Here is a 6,000-nt window from a genome sequence, read left to right on the forward strand (position 1 = left end):
GAAAAGCCAAAGCCAGACAAATGTATACGAATGAAAGCACGGGGCTTACAAATACACCAGCAGAATTCCTCACACCTTAGTCTTCAGGGCACTCCTTACTCACCCCACCACCAGCCAGATGACACTTGTGTTTGCACGGGTTACTCATACTTCTCCACCTTTCTTTGCTGCCGTAATCATTTCACAGCAGAAACAGAAAATACCAAGGAGGTATAGCCTTCTCCCTTATCAGTTTTCTGTCTTATCTAATAAATCATTGTTCTCCGCAGCATTAATAATTTTTTCTTCTCCTGACTGCATCTGACTTGTCCATATTGTTCTGACAGCAAGGGTTTCAAAACTAGACAGGGTTCAAAACAATAGTCCCATTAAAAACTTAGCTATGGCTTCATTATTTTTTCCCCTCTAAAACTTAACACTGGCAATAACAAATGGAGAGGGCTTTAATCTAGATACAGATGTCAACAGTTAATAGACAATTTCACTACTATATCATGTTAGTCTACTTAAAATACATCTATAGACCAAAGGGATAGAAATACTTCTGGAGAGAAGTATATACTTGTACTTTAACTTCAGAGCAGGACAAAAGTCAAAGAAGCTGTTTTATAGTTGGCAACTGTGAAAAATGTTACAGAAACAACAGCTAGTGTAGAAGAAGCTGTTAGAAACAGCACCTTCTGCAATGCAATGTATCACTGCAGGCAGCCAAATCACAAATTTTTACTATTAATCCCCAGTGTAAAGCCCAAATATGTTTCGAACCTACGGGTGTCAAGAATACTCACTTTCACCATACTCCAGTCTTCTGGAATACTTTACACAAGATGAAGATTTCCCATTCCCAATACAAATTTCACATTCTCACCTGTCAGTGTTAACACCCTCCATAACGCAGTTGGTACTATTGCTGCGCTAATGCTGACAGTGAAGGGATGGCAATTCCTACACCAGATCTTTATTTAATTGAATGTATGACTTAAGCTTCTCTTAGCCTTCTGAAGTCACACATGTGTATAAGCATCCAGCATCCTTGGCATCATTAGCCTATTTATTATCTTAAGCGTGTTTAATATTGCAAGAACAGGAATTTAGTTCCTCATTTCCTCCATTTTTCTCTTCCCAAACCCATCAGGCACTAAGGATTTTGTGCAAAGATTCAGGAAAAGGAATGAGGTTTTAGAAGTGATACTAAGTATGTCTCTTCCTACGTCTGACCTTTTCTACTGTTCCGCAATGCCCCCAAATGCAAGGGGACAGGCTCAGATTCAACTCATACACAGTTTGCTCAAAAAGCGATTAACTGTGCCATGTAGTAACTGCAAATGAAAAATATCATCTCCAAATGACAAATGGCTTGCTTTCAAACAGTGCTTTCTCCCAGAAATCTGTCTACTAGCAGAATCCTTGGAAACAATGTTCCCATGGTCATGGACATTTGCTTCCATAGTATTCAGATAATACCCTCTAAGTTCCGTACCATATGTATAAAAAAAAAAAATTTCCTTCAAGCTCCACTCTCCTGTTCAACTCCTGGAAACGCATTGGTGCTGTGTACAATTCCTGCATCCCCCCCATTCCTGTAATACATTATACAGAAACTTGGAGACATTCATGCCGTGAACATGTTTTCCTCCCATCTGCTGACATACTGCTACTTCCACAGTTTGCTAGGCTGTACAGGCGAAAGGTGTCAGTCTAATCCAAAAGTTACCAGAATCCCAATGGAGACACACTAATAAGTTCAGCTGCATTCAGATCACAAGTTATCCCAATGCATAATGCCATCACTCCTAAAAGCACAGTCTTCCTCACATGAAATGGCTGTGGTGAAAGGTAATCTCTCACAAAATAATAGAAAAAAAAAGCTATGACAAATTGATCTGGAACCAAGACAGAGCAACTGAAAAGAGAACTTACATGTCAACAACTAGGGATGCCCCACATAAACGTATCTCTGGGATATTTAGATTAAGTGAAGATGCAGAGCAACTCCTTTAAAATAAATAAAATGCTCATTTAAGGAGGTTCCTGTTAATACTCATTTGTGGAATATAGTACAAACCACGATGGAGTTTTGTTTCATTTCTGATATCCATTTATGTTTCTAAGCAATACAAAAAGCATACCCAGGGAAAAGTTACAATGAAAATAAAAAGGTACAGATTACAGTAATTGAATTATGCTGAAAATTTCAGTGCAGACTGAGATAAAGATTAAAAAAAAAAAAAAAAAAAACACCAAACCAAAAACACACCACCCAACAGACAAATTCAGTTCCTGAGCAACTGACTCTACTCTGAAGCTGTGCCTCAGGGTATCGAAAGCCACAGAGAATGGGGCCACTCGGTCACACTCGGGACAGACTAAGATACAAGCTTAAAAAGACCTTTTATTACAGCAGAGCCATGCTGTTCGGAAAAGGAAGGAGGCTTCATTTGGCATATATTGTACGTATATGTTATGTTCATTGGTATACACTGTATGTATGTATATATGGTCATATAGATGAGAAAAACTAATCTAAAGATCCAAAAAGGAACATGAACAGATCAGCTTCCTGTGCCTACCACAAATATACCCCCTACCTACCACCCTTGGACTCAAACCCACACTGTTCTTCAAGGTCTACTCTTCCAGCTGTTCTTACCTGTTCTGCTTTCCTAAGTTTCCAGGCTCTGGGACAACACATCAGCATGCTCATCCCTGGTACGAACGCAGTTTGATTAGAAAGCACAGTAAACATAGGCAAGGCAATAGCAATAAAAAAACTAGGAAACAAAGTGCTGTCACAGAGCAATCCTGCACTGCAGCTGTCTTCAGCCATCGCTCTATCAAATGGATTCCCTTCCTCCCTCCCACCCCACAAGACCAAATGTCTTACTAACACACCGCGGTTAGTCATCAGATATGAAATTTGTCTCTCTTGATAAGGAGATTTTGAGGAGAGAACATTATGTAATAAGAACATGTTTTATAGAAGGGCAAACAACTAGATGACTGCAACATCATACTGAAAATTGTTTAACAAAATTGTTCATACCTATTGGTTTTCCACTATTAAAAACTACAGCTACAACCCCAAATTCAGATGGAATAAGTTCTTTTGGGATGCAGAAATGCCTAAGATTTCAACTACCATGATATCTATAAAAGTCAAAACACGCTAATAAGTATTTCTTAAGGGTAAATATAGCGCTGAAGATAGCTTAGAAATGTTAACATTTTAAATAACTTCAAATGTTTAAACACACTGCCATTGTCTGAAAATCATACCCACACCTCCAGCCTTAGAAACCACATTTGTCAAATCTTACTCAGATCTATGAACAGCAACTCTCATCGCAACTCTCACCTTCCAGATCCACACTATAATCACTTAGATGCAAAACAGAAGCACAGAGACCCCTGGATCTAATTGCATTTGGGGAATAATTTATATTAGAGATACACAGAAATGCCTATAGCCAAGGGCCAACCACTGATATTATCAAGCCATTTTACATCAAGAAACTTGGGGGAGCAAATTGAAGAAAAGAGAGAGTATATGGAGAGGGTGCTCTCAGAGGTGACACAGCTTTCCTGATTCTATGCCTAATAGAGGCAATAGGGTTCACTATGAGCACCTGTTTCAGGCTCCCCTACATATAGCCCATAAGATTTCCCCATATAAAGTCCTGTTAAAAATAGACCTGCCTTTAGAAAAACGCATCCTTGGTTTAAAGGGTTTTAATGATGAAAAATTTTATGAACTTACTAGTCTAATGAGTGCTGTTATTTTAAAAAACTGCACCTTCTGTCTAGTCTCAGGATGTCCAACTTCAGATTTCCAACACTGGATGTTGTTAAGCCTTTTCTCTCTTGAGTAAAGAGCTCATTCCTCACCTTGACACTTCTAGGCAATGATCCAATCACTTCTTTCTTTCCTTTGGAGCCACTCAAGACAACATATGCTTTGAGTGGCTTTACAGCAAGGGGTTTTTCAATGTTTTATATATACTGCAGTGGACTGCACCTTGCACACAAATCTCTCACCTGAAGTGCATACAGCAAAACAGTAACACCTGTGCACCTCATAGGCAGTTTTCCCACCTGCTCCTCTATCTTCTCAGATTCACGTACAGGGCTACTCCCCGGCTGACTGCCCATCAACCCTCCCAAGGCTTTCCAAAAATCACTAACTCTGGGGTGCAGAATCCCCTAACTCACTATTCCTTGCGATATGACTCCACGCTGGATATTCTGCGGTGTGCGCTGGCTAGCTGCGCTCAGTAACTACAAAGTAACCCAAACTACTTTATGTAAGTGGCTCTCAGTCTCCATCTTTTACTCCTTTCTTTGTATAGTCATATAATAAAAAGTAAAAATAAGTAGACTGTATATTTGAAAGCAAAAACCTGGAAAGAAACTTTAGGTAGCATACAACTGAGAGCTGATTTTCACCTGAGTGCCACAGAGCCACTCACCTACTCAGTGATGAAGAGAACAATTAAGCACCCGTTCCTTATCATCCCTGCCACCGAACAATAACCACAAACGGCATCACTGGCGGGCAACATCCACCACCTTCAATTTTCATAGTAACGTATGACAGAAAGCATTAAAAGCAAACCCCAACCAGACACGCAAGCGCCTCCCGTCAGGTTATTAAGGCCAGAAGCACCCGCTCTCCGGGGGAGGGGGTGGATGGAGCCGGACTACCGGAGCCCCTCGGCCGGACAAGCCCAGCACGGCGCCCCGGACGCGGCACTCGCTTTCCACCGGGACCGCGCCGCAGGCTCCTTCCTCCTCCGCTCAATCGAGTCCTTCCCTCCGAGAAAAAAGAAAAAAAAAAAAAAAAAAACACCAAACCCAAACGAGCTGCTGTTAAGAAAGAGGGACTTAGCAAGAACCTCGGCAGGAAAAGAAAAATACATACCAGCAGCAGCATCCCCGCCGAGGCAGCTGATGTCAACTCTGCAGCTCGATGGAGCTCGGAGGTGAAGTCCCGCTCCCGTGGGGCTCCGCTCCCGGCTCAGGCACGGAGCACGCACAGACCCACGCTCACACACACACACACACAGGGCACGGGCAGACTCGTAGTGACACCCGCAGGTGCAGCCCTGCGGCAGCCAGCCTCGCCCCTTCCCCTCCCGCAGCACCGCTCTCCTCCCGCTGCCGAGGAGCTCCCACCGCGCTCGGGAAGGACTAAAGCCACCCGGAGGTGGCTCACCGCCTCAGCCGTCCCCGCCAGGAGGGGAGTCACCTCCACCTCCCCGCGGGCGTCCCACACCTCGTACCTCTCCGGCGGCTGCTGCTGCTGCTGCTGGGCAAACCCCGCTGCCGCTCACCCAGCGACCGCCCTCCGGTAGCACCGCGCCGCCCGCCAGCTCCCGCCGCCGTCCCGCAGCGCCGCTCGCCGGCGGGAAGCGGCTGACTGGAGGCCGGGCCGGTGATATGGGGAGGGAGCCGGGGACGCCGCCGTCCCGCGCTGCGGGGAGCAGGGCGGAGGCACCACCTCGGCGGCCCCTCCCGCTCCCCCTTCGCTCACAGGGACGCGGGGCTACCCACTTAGGGGGGGGGGCCCGCCGTGGGGTACCGCCCGCCGGCCCCCGGGGGCCGGCGGGCGGTACCCCACGGCGGCCCCCCCCCCCCCCAGCAGCGCTGATCTCCCGACAGGGCTGGAGAAGGGAGGGCAGCGCTTCTGGCTTGGAGTGGCTGCTCTTCCCGTTACTACTACTATCATCTCCTCGTTTATCAGCGGTGTTTTAGTTGCGTGGAGCTAGCAGCTCGGGAGGCGAGTCAGTGATTTCTCAAAATGGGCTTGGAAAGGGGGGAAAAAAGGGTATTTACCTTACAGTTTTACGATTTTTCAAACGTTAGTAAATAGCTGTATCTGTTCTGTGCACTGGGTGAGGGAAGTGTCCAAAAGGTAAAACACTATTTAAGTGTATAATAAAAGGCACTCGTCGTAGCTGTCCTCCCTACAGCTATATACAATAGTCTTTAAGCTTTATGACT

The 6,000-nt window shown here is 45.2% G+C and overlaps 1 protein-coding gene across 3 annotated transcripts in view; it reads right to left on the reverse strand.

Moving 5' to 3' along the window:
* Positions 1–5,235, reverse strand: part of SYTL5 (synaptotagmin like 5) — a 98,526-nt gene extending 93,291 nt beyond the window's left edge. For all 3 annotated transcript variants that reach the window (XM_075774322.1, XM_075774311.1, XM_075774307.1), the window contains exon 1: positions 4,919–5,235. The gene's annotated coding sequence lies outside the window, so the exon portion shown is untranslated. The remainder of the gene's footprint in view (positions 1–4,918) is intronic.
* Positions 5,236–6,000: the final 765 nt, after the last annotated feature.

Source organism: Balearica regulorum, chromosome 1 (assembly GCF_011004875.1).
Source record: "Balearica regulorum gibbericeps isolate bBalReg1 chromosome 1, bBalReg1.pri, whole genome shotgun sequence".
NCBI lineage: Eukaryota > Metazoa > Chordata > Aves > Gruiformes > Gruidae > Balearica > Balearica regulorum.